This window comes from Giraffa tippelskirchi, chromosome 13, assembly GCF_054371585.1.
Source record: "Giraffa tippelskirchi isolate mGirTip1 chromosome 13, T2T-mGirTip1v1.2.pri, whole genome shotgun sequence".
In the NCBI taxonomy this organism is placed as follows: domain Eukaryota; kingdom Metazoa; phylum Chordata; class Mammalia; order Artiodactyla; family Giraffidae; genus Giraffa; species Giraffa tippelskirchi.
Window position 1 is genome coordinate 121,083,969 of NC_137287.1, and position 15,904 is coordinate 121,099,872.

The window sequence follows — 15,904 nt, forward strand, 5'->3', positions numbered from 1 at the left end:
GGGCAGCGAAGCTCTTTAAAAGAATGACAATAGTTGCCATAGGGAAAGAGAAAATTAGCCAAGATGGTGGCGTTCAGGTTCCCTCGCCCCACGGCCTCATGTCCGCACTCCACATTTTGTAAAATACTTGGTTAGGTAACAGCTGAGCTCACTGATAGCACTGCGCATGCGTCTCATGATGTACCCCGTTAGCCACGGGCCACTTTTGTTCTGTTAACTTACATAAGTTCCACCTGAAAAGCCCCTGAGGCTGCGGTATGGCAGCGTCCTCTGGGTCAACCACGAGAGGCGAGAATACAGCATGTCTGCTGCTGCTATGGCTGCTGTGCCAGCCTGGAGAGAACACACATGTCTGCAGTTCCGAGGCTCTTTGAGTTTTCTTCCAGCTTCCCTGCTCTGGCCTTTCCTACCCTGGGTTCAGTGAATAGTGACATACAGCAAGACAGTTGCTAAATTAAAATCAGCTGTTATCAACCCTCTGCATTGGTTCCCAACAAAGATCCGTCTGCCCTGTGTTGCTTGAGCCAATAAAATAAGACCCAGTTCCATTAAGAAGCAAAGGAAAGCCTTGTTGTTTCATCAGAGAATGAAGAGGCGCCAGCTGCCCACTCACTCATAGAGCTTGGGTGGGGCTTTACTGGGTCTCATTTGCAGGGAGCGGAGTCTGGCAGGGCTGTGCGGTGGGGCTTCTAGATCTCAGCGCCGGGTGTCTCAGCCCTCGGCCCTTCAGCACGCGGCCCTGCCGCCATCTTGGGTTGAGTGTCGTGTGCAGCACGTGCGCTGAGGGGTGGCCATTTTGAACCAGGAACTCTGGTCTGAGGGGCTGGAACTCTGGTCTGCTGCGGCCGCTGCACACAGCCGCCTGTGAGCCTGTGACACCAGATGAAGCACAAAGGAGGGGAAAAAAAGAGGTTAGACTTTATTATCCAGTTCCTATTTTTATTTCCTGGGACTCGTTAATGAGCTTTGCTGGTGACAAACCCCTCCTCTTTTGTCTTGTTCCTCATTCTTGAGGGACTGAGGGGAGCTGAGGGGCATTGAGTGGCACAGAGGGGTGCGTGTCCGGCTCTGTCTGCGCCTCCTGCTGAGTGTGGGGCTGTCCGCGCCCTGGGTGGAGGAGTGGAGCTTCTCCTCAGCTGCCCTTAGATCTGTCGGGTTGTCACCGGGTTTCGGCCCTGACTGTGCATCTCCTTGAGGTGAATGTTCCCCCCGTGTGTCCAACCTTCTGGAGACAAGGGATACCGGAAAATTTAAGATACACGGCCCAAGTATTAGCAAGAGAATAATGGTCGCATGTCCAGTTTTTCCTGAAAGAGCAGATGTCTCAGTCTTTGACCAGTGGGTGAGCGTGCCCTGGTGTTAAAGCTCCCTGCCAACCCCCAGGCCTGAGGATCCCCAAGTCACACTTCTGTTGTTTCTCAGGAGAAGCTTTAGGTCAGAGGGAGGTTCACATGAGTAGCCAAGGGGGTTGTTGCCCCAGGCCGTCTCTGCGGAAGTTGGGGCTTGGGACCCTTCATTCAAGTGTGATGTTCCCAACAAGTGACCCCTCCCTGTGACTTCAGGGTGTGGGTGGTTAGGGTCACTGAGTGGGGTCCGTTCTCTTAGGAGGGAGCTGGCCTTGGGGGGTGGCTGACTTTCCAGGGCTTTAGGTGCACTGGGTCTCCCGGCTGGAGAGGGTGCAGGGCCGGGTCAGTGGGTGCGGGCAGCACCTGGTCACTGTATTCCATGAGCGCGTTCCTGGTTTCTCCTGCCTGGAGGGCAAACTTGAGTTGTTCCATGCCAACGGGCTAAGGTGTCTCCTCTTTCAGGTTTGGGGAATGGGTCTACCATCCATGAGTTCAAATGCACTTCACTTTACCTTATCCTTTGGAGCTAATGTTACATGGAGCAGTTACATGTTAATTGAAAGCAACTTAATAATCCAATTTTCTTGAGTTTCCTGACATAGCTTAGCTAAGGCCGGTTTCAAGGTCTGATTGGATCACCCTACTTTTCCTGAAGGTTGCTGTCTCCTGGCTGAGTACAAGGTTCATTTTATGCCTGGAACACTTATCTACCTCATCACCTGATATTGCTGGACTATTATTGCTTTGTATGGATCCTGGGAGCCCACACCTGGGGCTTTTAGTAATGCCTTAGCCACTTCAGCTGCTATTTCAGTTCTAGCAGGGAATGCTTTTGTCCACCCAGAGAAAATGTGTCCACTGGCACCAAGAGATGCCTGAAATTGCCCAGTACTATTGGCAGAATGGTGAAACCAGTCTGCCAGCCTTCTCCAGGATGTGTCCCTCTGGTCTGAATGACCCTACTATGGAAGGCTCGGGTGGGTCTGGTGTTGGGGTTGTTCATTGTCAGATGGGGCATGTCTCAGCTATTGGGCTGCTTATCCTTTTCATGCCAGGAGTTACTATGGCCTTAACTTGCCACTGCAGCTTCCCTCCCACAGTGAGTTCCTTGATGATGAGCATCCATGATGATTTGACAACCTGCAGTTAGGGTAAAAAAGTATTGTCTGTGTTCATTAACTAGCTACCCATGGTCTTTTGGATCTCTGTTGAAGCCCTATTTTCGGGCTTTCTTTAATTCTTCTTTTGTTTTAATTGGGGAATAATTGAATGGATCTGGCCTTCATGGTATGAGAGGTGGTTGCTGAGTTACTTGTTCTAAGACCATCTTTTTGGCAGTTGCATCTGCCTTGTTGTTTCTCTTTATTGCCTCTGTGCTCTCCTTTTGGTGACCCCTACAATGAGTCACTGCCACCCTTTTTGGAGATTATACGGCTTCTAAGAGCTTCAGTATGCTTAAGCCATGTTTTGCCTGTTTGGTCTCGTCAGCAAGTGTAAGTCTTTCCTTCCAAATAGCCCTGTGTGCGTGCAGGATGGCATACACAGAATGAAAACCTGTGTAAACATAGAAGATCTTCGTTAGCATGTACTCTAAGGCTCCGGTGAAGATTGTCAACTCCATTGCTTGGGTAGAAGTCCCTGGGGGCAGGCTTCTTGCTTCTCTGACTTGGGTCTGGGAGGTCATGCATATCCAGCCAGTGTTTTTTCTTTTCATAAAACTGCTCTTGTCTGTGAACTCTCGTTTTTGGTGGTTGGAAGAGGCTCACTTCCCAGGTTGGGGTGACTGGACTAGATCGTGTATATGGTTTCTATACAATCATGCTCTAGGGGTCCTGTGGGTATCAGGGTGGCAGGATTTACCATATGACAATTTTTTATGGTAGCCATAGTGTTGTCTAGAGGCATAGCCTGAACTTGAATCTGGGGATAGCTGCCCTATTCCCTTAAAATGTACTAAAGCTTGAACCTGGCATGGCATCTCCGTATACTGGTTGACTGACCAAACTGTTAACTTTTCAGCCTCCATTAGCAGGATTGTAGTAGCTGCTACAGTAGCCTCCCAGGTGGCTCAGTGGTAAAGAATCTGCCTGCCAATGCAGAAGACACAGGAGACCTGGGTTTGGTTCCTGGGTCAGGAAGAGCACCTGGAGAAGGAAATGGCAACTCACTCCAGTATGCTTGCCTGGGAAATCCCATGGACAGTCCTGGTGAGCTCCAGTCCTTGGGGTCACAAAGAGTCGACAGGACTTAGCGACTGAGCACCAGACCACCAGCAGTACCTGCTGCTGCCTGCAGGCACAGAGGCCAGCCCCTAAAGTTCCACTGAATTGTTTTGGAAAATAAGCAACCACCTGAGTAGGGGGTCCCAGTTTTTGAGCTAATACACCAAGGGCGATTCTCTTCCTCTCTTAACTGTTAAAGTCAAAGGATTTATCTAAATTTGAAAGGGCCAGGGCAGGGATCTGAAGTTATTACTTTTTCATTTCTTGAAAGGGCCCTTTGGCATTCTGAATTCTACTCAAAAGGATCATTCTCCTTTCCTTTCAACTTTTCACATAGAGGCCTAGTCATTAGACAAGAGTTAGTGAATCCAGAAATGGCAAAACCTGGTTATCCCTTGTAAACTTCTAAATTGTCTTCTAGTTTTAGGAGGCTCTAGGCTGCAGATGGCTTCTTTCCTTTCCTGGGATGGCCTTCTCTGACCTGTGAGAATGAGACTTAGGTGGCTTACCCCAGTTTGTGATGCATGCATGTGCACGCTCAGTTGTGTCCATCTCTTTGTGACCCCATGGACTGTAGCCCACCAGGCAAGAATAGGGTTTCTCAGGCAAGAATACTGGAGTGGTTGCTATTTCCTCCTCCAGGGGATCTTCCTAACCCAGGGACTGAACCCACATTTCCTGTGTCTCCTGCATTGCAGGGAGATTGTTTACCCCTAGCCATCAGGGGATTCTAGTTTGTGATATTTGACCCTTTTCCTTGGACACCTTATACACTTTATCGACCAGGTGGTTCAGGGTGGGTACAGTATGTTTGTCACAGGCCTCCTTTGGAGGGCTGGTGATCAGAATATTGTCTACATAATTGGAAGAAGTTTCCCTCCTGGAGATGTAGACCTTTTAGGTCTTTAGCTAAAGTTTCCTCAAAGACAGTGGGGGAATTTTTGAACACTGGGGTCAGGACAGTCCAGCGGTATTGCTATTTCTGTTTTGTGTTTGGGTCTTGTCACTGAAAGGCAAAAATTCTTGTGATGCTGGGGTTAATGAAATACATAAGAGGACATCTTTTACATCTAACACAGAATACCTGGGTCCTGGTGGCCAGCAGAGTGGCCGGCAGGGTATAGGGACTGGGGACTTTGGGATGTGTATCCTCAGTGGTTTCACTGACTGCCCTGCAGTCCAGGACCATCTGGTATTTCCCACTGGCTTCTTTCATGGGCAGGGTGGGGGAATACAAACTGGTTGGCACAGTCTAATAAGGCCCCGGTATATTAGGGCATCCGAGGATGAGATAGTGAGATGGCATCACCAACTCAACGGACATGAATTTGAGCAAACTGGTCTGAAGGGCCAGGTGCATGGGGTACCCTGTGAGCCAGTGAAATCAGACTAAACACAAAGGAAAAAGAAAAAGTTAGCTATTATTACCTAGATTCTACTTTTATTTCCCAGGAATTGTTAATGGACTTTGCCTGTGACACAACCAACCAACTGGCAAAATAACTCTTAAAGCTCCAACACTACTAAAGGCTATTCCAGCTTCTGGTATCAAAGCTGTTGGAAAGCCCACTGCAGAACCAGTTGAGGGAAGTAAAAAGTACTATCGAATCCTTTGGCATGGGGTCTGAAATAAGCTGGCTGACTGTGAGAAGAGCAGAAATATTGTTCACCTTTGGCCTATCCCCAAAAAGACAAATTAAGTCTTGAGTCCCTTTATGATTGTCTGTTTTCCCCAAGAGAACCTTCATGAAGTAATTTTGTTTCTCTTGAAAAAAAAAATATTAGCAGCTGTGAAAAATCATGTAATGTTAATTCAATAGGATGTAAATAAAAGAGGCCCAGTCAACTCAAGTTTCTAAATTGAGAGTGTACCATTATTTAGACTCTACGAGTATTGAAATGAGAGAAGAAATGACCTAAGGTTATGGCACTATTTTCAATTAAAAAAAACAAAACAAAATACCTTGCTTTGAACCACAGTGCTGCACATTAAAAACTCCTATCTCCTAGCGACTGGGGATTAGGTGTTCCCAGCGCAGAACCTAGAAAGTTGTAATATTAATAGGTATGTTTATTCTTACTAGCATATGTAGAAGATTCTACAATTTTGATAACAGAATCGGGTGAGTCAACTGCTTTGTTTTCTGATGCTTTCAGGGTAACTCTAGGAATTACTGATTAGGTGTAAGTGCAGCTGACTTACAGAATTAGAGGTGCAGTCGGAGATGCCGAGGGGGAGACGATACACAGAAATGACAGACTTGGTTGGTCGGGTCTCAGAGGTCCCTCCTGACGGCTCTCTCTACAGCCCTCTCTCAGTCCCTGCGTTGTGCTGTGCTGCGCGCTGTCGCTTCAGTTGTGTCCGACTCTGTGCGACCCTCTGGACTGTCACCCACCAGGCGAGAATACTGGAGTGGGTTGCCATGCCCTCCTCAAGGAGACCTCCCCAACGTCTCTCATGTCGCCGGCATTGTCGGGCAGGTTCTCTACTGTCAGCGCTGCCCAGGAAGCTTTTACCATCCTGTTTTATTTCCTTCACCTCACTTAAATTAACCTGGTGTCATCTTGTTTCATTCTTTTATGCGTTTACTGGGTCCCTTCCATATTGTCAGGGTCATGACAGCAAACCCCTGCCTCTATACCAGGCGTCAGGAAACCTGGCCCAAGGGACAGATCCAGCAATGCTTTTTACTTTTTCTTTTGTATTTTTTGTTATTCCCCCTCCTTTTTCCTGTTTTTTTTTTTTAATTAGAATTGATTTACAATATTGTGTTAGTTTCAGTTACATAATATATTCAGATTCTTTTCCATTATAGGTTGTTACAGATATTATATGAGTTCCCTACACTATTCCGTGAATCCCTTTTGTTTACCTGTTTTATACGTAGTGGTATATATCTGTTAATCCAATATTGCTAGTTTATCCCTTCCTCCTCCTTTTCCCCTTTGGTAACTAAAAAGGGATGAAATATTGCCATTTGCAGCAACATGGATGGACCTAGAGATTATTGCACTGAGTGAAATAAGTGAGAGAAAAACAAGGGTTATATGATATTACTTACATGTAGCATCTAAAAAATAATACAAATGAGTGTATTTACAATACAGAAACAGACTCACAGACATACAAAACAAGCTTTTAAGACTTTTTAAAAATGGTTGAAAGAAATCAAAAGAATGATATTCAGTGACGTGGAAATTATGTGAAATTCAAGTTTTGGTGTCCATATGGAAAGCTTTATTGGCACACCGTCACACCCATTCTTTCATGGCCTATCTGTGGCCGCTATAGCCCACGAGCAGAGTTGAGGAGTTGCGACAAAGGTTGTATGACCTGCTGCAGATCCTGAGGTATTTACTAGCTAGCACTCGACAGAACCTTTGCAGACCCCTGCGGAATGCACAGGACAGTGCCTGGTAATGCGTCAGTGTCCAGTCCATGTTGTGGATGAATTAATAAAACAGCAGAGCTCGGTCAATGTCCTTTCCCTGCCACTAATAAACAAGGAGGGACAGATGAATCAAAATTAAATCTTGACTCCAAGCTCGGAAACAATCACAGAATCGAAGGAGGAACATAAAAAGACAGGGTGGAGTCCTCTCGGAAGCTTTGCTTAACCTTTCTTTCAAAGTGATGACAAAGTACCTTTCAGGAATGTCATGGGCTCTCAGGTTCCAGTTTCTAGAAACTGGATCCTTTCAGCTTTCTCTTGGTCTAATGCATTTTCTCTAACCCAGCTTTTTTCCCTCCTGCTTTTTATCTGCAATCTGACTAAAGACTCAACTCTGGTTTTTATGGCCCCAAATTGAGCAAACTTCCTTTCCAAAAAATGTCAGGCTCTAATCCTCTTAATAAAAAGACCTGTGTAACTGAAAGAATACATTCGAAGTAGTCCATGGTACAAAAAGACGGTCTGAAAATAACAAGGGGAAAAAATGTACTAAATGCATCTGCGCACACAAAGTTGCTAGGGAAACATGGTAGTTCTTTGCAAACTGACAGCACCATCACATTTATAAAGAATTGACAACTGACCTTTGTCTCTTCTTTTCCTGCCTGCTTTTTACCAGGCACAGAAGAGCCTTGTGGCTTGAATGATGCTTTTGATAGGCAGATTTTTGGATTCTGTGCTGTCTGCCTGATTGAGGGGGGAGCTCCCTATTTACGGCTCTGCTAAGACCTAGAAAATCTTTTATGAGTGTCACCTCTATTATGACCCAGTCTCTGCAATTGAAAGGTGCATTTTCACATTGGGATTTGGCTTCTATAGTCCTGAGGCAAGAAATGACATATTTTGTTGCATTATTTAAAATACTCCTGCTGAACGCCGAATTAAAAATATCCATTAAAGGTTTATTTGATATCTTCCTAATTATTGCCCATTGCGCATTTGACAAATTATTTACACATTTTAATAATTGTGAATTTCTTTGGAAGTGACACAAAAACAATTACTTTTTCGAAATTCCACTGTGTATATGCTTTTGAAACTACATAGCCATTAAAAACAGTCTGTCGAATTAAAGGTTGGGCAATTAATTAAGTGCAAATTCTGTAAAACTGGACCAAGGAGAAAATTCATCAAACCTATGAAATATGACCTATCTTGTCCAAAAGACAAATATGTTTAAACAAAAGATGAAAATTGATGACAAAATTACGGGTAGCAAACTGCATACAGAGCAAATATAAGACAGCTGCGTTTGGTCTCAGCGTGCTGGGTTTACCCTTACAGGATTCATGATTCATTACCTTCACCATCTTGTAAAACTTTTTGTAGTTAATTTCCAAAGTACTGTATCTGGAATAAAAAAAAAAAATTCTCAATCAGAAGAGCTCTGAAAGCCATTATATTAATGATTTACTGGCCTTTAGAGGAGCCCAATTAAATGCAACCCAAGTTGGGGGTGGCAGCTTGAGGGTAAGTCTGCCCAAGACAATAGAAACCCAGGTGGCATGTGTGGTCATTTCCTTTAACTTCTCTCCTTTGGGATTTTTCTGATCTGATCTACCTTTCTTCCTCACTCATACCAGTTTTGGGTATCCAAAGCCCCCACTGCGCTTTCATCTTGAAAGGACCCTGCCATTGATAAAACTTGGGCTCTCATCAGGAGGAACAACTGCTGTGTGTGTTCAGACTGTACGTCGGGGGCCACCAGAAGGCAGAACGGTGGCTGATGTGGGCTGTGTCTGTAATGGACCCTGTACATGCGTATTACAAGTTCTGGATGTTACACTCAGGCGTTCAGGTTCACAAATCAACGTCAACTCTGGGGCGCGGTGGGCGGAAGAGGGAGGCGGATTTGCGGACTGTGGGGATTGTTATGGATACAAGGCTGTTATTTCCATATTAAAATGTAATGGTCTCATTAAAGTTAAAACCACTGTTAAACTTGATTGAGTAAATTAGTTAATTAACCATAGCATCCCGTGCATGCCTCCAGGGCATACCTCTCTTTCTCAAGATGCAGCACAAATGCGGGCTCAGCTTGGAGGATCTCATCAGGGTAGGATGGTAACACTCATCTCACCCTGACTTACTGCAGAATCTGTTAAAAAGAAAACACAAAAGACAGAAGGTGAAGGTGTTACTTGGTGTTAAAGGGAGATAGAAATAGCCTCTGATGAAAGAAGATTTATTTCTAAGCTAAACTCTCTGAAGATTTGCTTTATTAAAAGAAAAACACCTGATAAGCAGTTTGTGGATGACGGTTTTAGCTAGCAGAATAGAAGGTTTTCTTTTTAGTGCGTATTCTGCCTCGTTGTTGCTTAGTCGCTAAACAACCCTTTGTGACCCCATGGACTGTAGCCCACCAGGCTCCTCTGTCCATGGGATTCCCCAGGCAAGAATACTAGACTGGGTTGCCATTTCCTTCTCCAAGGTATTTTCTGAACCCAGCGATGGAATCCGCATCTCCTGCATTGGCAGGTAGGTTCTTTACCACTGAGCCGCCGGGGAAGCCCCATATTCTGCCTTACTTGCTTTCTTTTTGCTTGAGTGTCCAAAGATATCTCTATAGGGTGGTATGGGACTCTTGTCAGAGAGGGGACATATGTATACCTATGGGTGATTCATGTTGATAATATGGCGGAAACCAACACAATATTGTAAAGCAATTATCCTCTAATTAAAAAGAAATAAATTATTTAAAAAAACCTTTTTGAGGGAGTTGTATTGAATCAGTGACTTTAAATCAGGGTTGTGGTGATTTTTGTGGATAAGTAGGTGGATGTGGGAACATTTAGGAAACCTCACATTTGATATCCCAAGCCTGGTCTTGGAACGTTGATTTTCATTGTATTAATTATTCATAATGCAAATGGCCAACAGAACCATTTGAAAGAAGTTCATGAAATCTGATGGAAGTCAGTCCAATTCCTGGTATATCTTAGTCTCCATAAATATGGAATGAGAATGATAATAAACAGTTATCTCCTAGATAATCTCCAGCTATCTCAGCATACACACTCACGCACATACACTCACACAGAGGAGGATTTGAACAGGGATGGAGAATGGTCCAGTGGTAATGCATTCTTACCTTTTTCATGTCACTTTCCCAATCTTTCACTGATTTCTGCCTAAACTTTCAAAATAAAAGTATTCCGTGCACCCAAATCCTTCAGGTTGCCCTTTTGAGGGGAATCCAAACAACTATATGATACAAAAATATATTGGTTATATATATATAAATGAAAAATATATAAATATGTGTGTACCATATGTATGGGCTTCTCAGGTGGCGCTAGTTGTAAAGAACCTGCCTGCCAGTGTAGGAGATGCAAGAGATGTAGGTTCGATCCCTGGGTCAGGAAGATCCCCTGGAGGAGGGCATAGCAACTCACTCCAGTATTCTTGTCTGGAGAATCCCATGGACAGAGGAGCCTGGTGGGCTATACAGTCCATGGGGTCACACAGAGTTGGACACGACTGAAGCGACTTAGCACGCACACAAGCACCATGTGTATATATGAGATAAGAAAATTAGTCCAGTCAGGTCCAGGTTGGGTTTATTGTTTATCTCTGATCACTCTGCAGATGGGATTTACAAGACTTGTCTTTCTCAGTGTCAGACTTTCTACAAGCATCAGCAGAATTCTACCTAGCACAGTTCTTTACTCAAGGATTTGATTAGGCAAAAGACTGGGTTAAAGGAAAGCAAGTAAAAACCCAAGTCAAATAAAACCCACATTTCCTGGATACTCAGTATCTGGAGAGTTCCTGGCTCCTTAGTATCTGGAGAGTTCCTGGCTCCTTAAGTGGACACAGCACCCAAGAAAAAGCCTGTCTCAGAGATGACATGCTGACCAAATGTTCTGACTGCATTACCGCCGGACCATTCTCCATCCTTGTTCAAATCCTCCTCTGTGTGAGTGTGTGTGTGTGTGAGTGTGTATGCTGAGATAGCTGGAGATTATCTAGGAGATAACTGTTTATTATCATTCTCATTCCATATTTATGGAGACTAAGATATTCCAGGAATTGGACTGACTTCCATCAGATTTCATGAACTTCTTTCAAATGGTTCTGTTGGCCATTTGCATTCTCTAGTAGCAGTGCCCTTTTGTATCAGCCCACTTCGCATATGAATATGGCTCAGGAGTCATACAGCCTTGGGTTTTAGTTCCCACTCTTTAGTGATCTTGGAAAGCCTTCTGTATCCTCTTTGAACTTTCATATCCCCATTTGTGAAATGAGGATAATACTAGCTTCTTTCTGCAGGTAGCCGTGTCTCCATGGCTGCACCTTGCAAGTGCTCTTCTGATCAGACAACTGTTCCCATACGTGCTGATGGCTTCTCACTTCGGGCACCAGCATCTCTCTGCTGGAAGGTTTTATCTGCACCCCTGGGAATTCTGGAGGTGATGCCCCCAGGTTTGGTGACCTCCCAACAGTGAGGATGGAAGTTGGTGGATGAACAGCTGCCTTAACCCCCCAGGAGGACATCACTGAGTATGTCCCACGAGTCTCTCAAAAGGTCCTGAGTTATACTGAGTTCCAGACCCCCACAGTGGTAACTAGCTTGATATAGCACTTTTATTAGGTTTTCCTTCACTAGGGGTGTGTGTATGATCTGCTGCGTCAATCGTGTCCGAGTCCCTGTGACCCCATGCACTGTAGCCCGCCAGGCTCCTGTGTCCATGAGATACTCCAGACAAGAATACTGGCGGGGGTTGCCGTGCTCTTCTCCAGGGGATCTTCCTGACCCAGGGATCACACCCACATCTCCTGCATTGCAGGCAAATTCCTTACTGACTGAGCCACCAGAGAAGCCCTTTCCTTTACTCTGTTCCTTCCCTAACTTCTCAAAGAGATGACTCCTTTTCTCCTTTGGGGGGAACTCATACAAAGGCACTGACTCTTCAGGTGTTTGTGAGAATTCAGTGAAATGGTGTGTGAATAGGGCCTGGCTGGTATGCAGTAAATACCCTAATAACTGTCAGTTATGTCATCTATTATGATTTTATGAGTATATGAAAATCTGATTTAACAGGAAAGCTGTGATGAAGAGTCTGACTCCACTTTCTTGCTTCATCCACCCTTCTCCATCTGCCCCACACCTGGGCAAGCTGATAAGAAAGCCCAGGTAATTCCTACTTTGTTGCCAGCAGAAGTTTAAGCTACAGATGGAAACCCTCTTGTGGGCCCAGTTGTCTTTCCCGGCTCTCGCAAGGCCTTTGGGCCTCCTTGAGAGCCTCCCCGCCGTTTGAATTTGTGTTCCTTCCTCGTCCCTCCTCGGCAGTGTGCGGTGTCGTGAGGCTTCATATTCAAACCAGGTCTTGGCTGAGGGTCCATCCTGTTTCAAGGGAGTGCTCACAATAGAAACAAATTTACCACAAAATGCATGAGAGCGTTCCTTAAGATAACGGAAGCATCTGGGAGTTTTCAGAACCGGCCTTGTTTAAGAAAGGCTCTGTGAGACAGTGGTGAGGGGCTAGGGCAGGGATCTGACCCTCAAGGAAGGGAGGCGTCATGAAGGGCTGCTGAAGGTCAAAGCACCGACCCAGAGGGAGTGAGCGCACCTTTTCCTTCTCACCAGCACAAATAAAAACATCAGGAATTTCAGCTTTTCCTTAAAGGAAAGCATATCTTTTTGAACTTTGCAACACACTGGACCCTGACATGGACTGGGGTTTTAATGAGGAGAATTAGTACTCCAGTGCACTATCTGCATAAAAACTTGCAGGGAAAAACTTGATTTGGAGCTAAGGTCAAAGAATAGGCTAGGAAATACAGATGCTCAAAAATGTAAAAAAACCCATAAGTATTCTAAATCCATTTTCTATTGTTCGTAGAAGAAAAGTCTCCATTTTGGTTTTCACAATTTCAGAATAGGCTGCCCAAATCCAGGGCATTGAATCAGAATTATGTAATTTGTCTTCTAGCTTCTCTAGCCCTCTATTTATAATACTCAGCTGTTGGCATGTATGTGCGAATTTAAAGGAAAGGCTGCTTGCCTCATGATCTTGTGATCTTTAACTTCTACCTTTAACAAACATTTCCTCATGAAAACTTCTTAATGGATGATGAGAGAGAATTCTTTTCAAGATTGTAAAATCTTGATTTTACTCTGTAGATTTGTTTTAACTGATAGAAAATTCTGCTTAGTGTAAACATTTACATGTGAATGATGTTAACAGTCAAGAATATGGTGCAACTAGTTGCTGGAAACTGTACAAATTTATAGATTTAGTTTATATATCTATACACATTTAAACTATGAGTGAAATTAGAATGTTACAAATAGGTTTTTTTTTTTAATTTCAAAAATTGCTGTAAAACCAAAGCACTCATTCATACAACAATTACAAAGAGATGGCCCATGAGAGACACAGGTGACATAGTTTGGGCTCATTGTTAAATTGCAGTCATAAAGACATGATTTGCAAGGGAAAAAAACATCAGAATCCCAAGGTATTTGAATTCTGGTGTCCTTGCTCTAATGGACATCTGGAATTAGAGTAAATTTATTTTCAGTGGAGATAAAAGGAGCGTAGATTGAAATAAAAGTGACAGCACACCGTTTCCTCTGTGACCAGGTGTGTCTGCGTGTCATCTGTGCTCCCTCGGTTCTCACCCATCTCACATCTCAGCCCGAGGGATTTCTCTCACCATGGGAGTGTTAGTCTGTGCTTGCAGGGGGAGTGGCTGGATAAATCTTCCAGCGTCCTTGACTCATATCGGAGACGTATGCTCCACGGTGAGCACAGAAATTCTCCGCGGGAGTGAGCCCCAGGTGCCCGCAGCGGCCACCTGCTCGTTCAATGGGGGGCTTGCTCCTAGGATCACCTTCCATTCAAACCCTTGTTTGGGGGTCTCCTTCTGGGGAAAACCAACCTAAGATACCGTCAAGGAATGAATTTGCTTGGTGTCCATTTCTTGCATCTCTTCTCTTCCCCTCTCTCTCTGGCCACCCCTTGCTCCCTCAGGTATTTAACACCAGCTGTGTACACACACGGTGGTAGATGTTAGGAAGCCTCCAGTCAAGTGGACTCTATCGAGACAGGTATTATAGTAGGTACTGGCTTTAACCTCTGTGAAGTCAGCCATATGCAAAGTATGCAAAGGAAGAGAAAGAATTATTTAAATAGTCAGAGTTGTCATTCAACTCAATGAATGCTGACTCCAGATGGAGTGTGAGGTGGGGATAAGAAACTGGGGTTTTCTCAGTGATCCTCTCATGGGACATCTTCTTGTGTGGAAGGTGATTCTGGCAGTTAAAATTCAACATCTTTCTATTTTTCATGCAATGTGGTCTTTAAATGCAAGCCAACTATTTTATGAGGTGCTTAACCAAAGACACAATGATTTTTCCAATGCTGGAGGAAAAACTAGCTATAATGGACTCATGGAGAAAGTGTATGTCCGTTTGTATCATGGGACCTTTTTAGGGGATTTTGAAAGAAAAAATTTCCTTATATAGTCTTTGCTCTAGGCTCTGACTTTTCAACCTGATAAGAATCATAAAATGTGACTCTTATTGCAATGTACTGTGGTGAGTATTTTCAGGAAAGAAAGGGCTAACGGGGCATTTTGGGGAGGCAGAGACAGAAAGGACCTGTGCTGGTCAGGTTGGGGAAAATTTCTCAGAGCAGGTTGTGTTTGAGTTGGATCTTAACACACAAGTGGATGTTTGCTTAATGCTTGACAGAAGAATAGAAGTGAGCTCTTAAACTTCTACCACAAAATGTCAGCTTTGTCTTCCCTAATCCCTGTACACACATCTTGGCAGCTTTTACTTGAGTCCACAGTATAGGCTGTCGTTGTGTGTCTGCTTTGGGGAAGAGTAGACTGAGCTTTACTTGAGATAGCTGCTGCTTGGACAAAACAAGTTAGTGGAGCATCCCCCTGCCAGTTCCTTTTGTCTTCAGAAGATGCCATTCGGAAGGTCAACAGGCGGGTCGAGGTTCTCTGAGACGCAGAGGTAGGGGTAGACCTACATGAGCCTATTAAGAAAATGAGGAGGGTCCTGGAGAGATGTTGGGAGGGCTGCTAGTCTGCGCTGTGGCTCTGGTCCTTGTGGAGGAGAGATGTGGGATGGAAGGAAGCCTCAGTGCAGTGCAGTTCTAAGGATGTTTGACAAAAGCTGGTGAGCCAGAGTGACCTGTCGGAGGACAGCTCCATCTCTGGGACAGCCATACCGTCTCTGTATTAGGCCTCAGTCACTGGCTGGGAGGGCTTCCCAGGTGGCACTCATGGTAAAGAACCCACCTGCTAACACAGGAGACAGCTGCAAGAGACTCAGGTCCGATCCCTGGGTCGGGGCGATCCCCTGGAGCAGGAAATGGCAACCCACTCCAGTATTCTTCCCTGGGAAATCCCGTACACAGAGGAGTCTGGCGGGCTGCAGTCCATGGGGTCACAAAGAGTCAGACACAACTGAGTGACTCAGCACCGCACTGGCTGGGATCAGGGTCTCTGTGGGAGTGTGGATTTCACAGTACAGCACTTGAGTTTGTCCCTCGTGTACCTCCCCATTGTCAGGAAGCTAAGAGGCTCATTTTCATGGCCAGCACAACAGCATCTCCCCAGATGTGGGACACACGCCACAAACAATACTTGAGGTGACTTTTGGTAGTGCATTGAATTGTTTAGTCTTAAGATTATTCTCTTTATAATTCTCATTAATTCTGGTTAGTGAAGGAGAAGGACTCAGGTTGGTGCTATCATTTTTTAAGTCTCCCTTTATCCACAGGCAAGCCTCGGGCTTATAAACTTTAGCAAATTACATTCTCCAGATAAAATGGGATAATTTTATGCATTATTCTGTTTTCATATGTATGTATTGTTATGAGGATTTTAATTTATATGTATGGCTAATGATACTAGTGTT

General features: G+C 44.6%; 1 protein-coding gene across 1 annotated transcript in view; it reads left to right on the forward strand.

Annotated features, from left to right (window-relative positions):
• Positions 1-777: 777 nt before the first annotated feature.
• Positions 778-15,904, forward strand: part of TSHZ2 (teashirt zinc finger homeobox 2) — a 909,619-nt gene continuing 894,492 nt past the window's right edge. The window contains exon 1 of the mRNA XM_081557269.1: positions 778-911. The gene's annotated coding sequence lies outside the window, so the exon portion shown is untranslated. The remainder of the gene's footprint in view (positions 912-15,904) is intronic.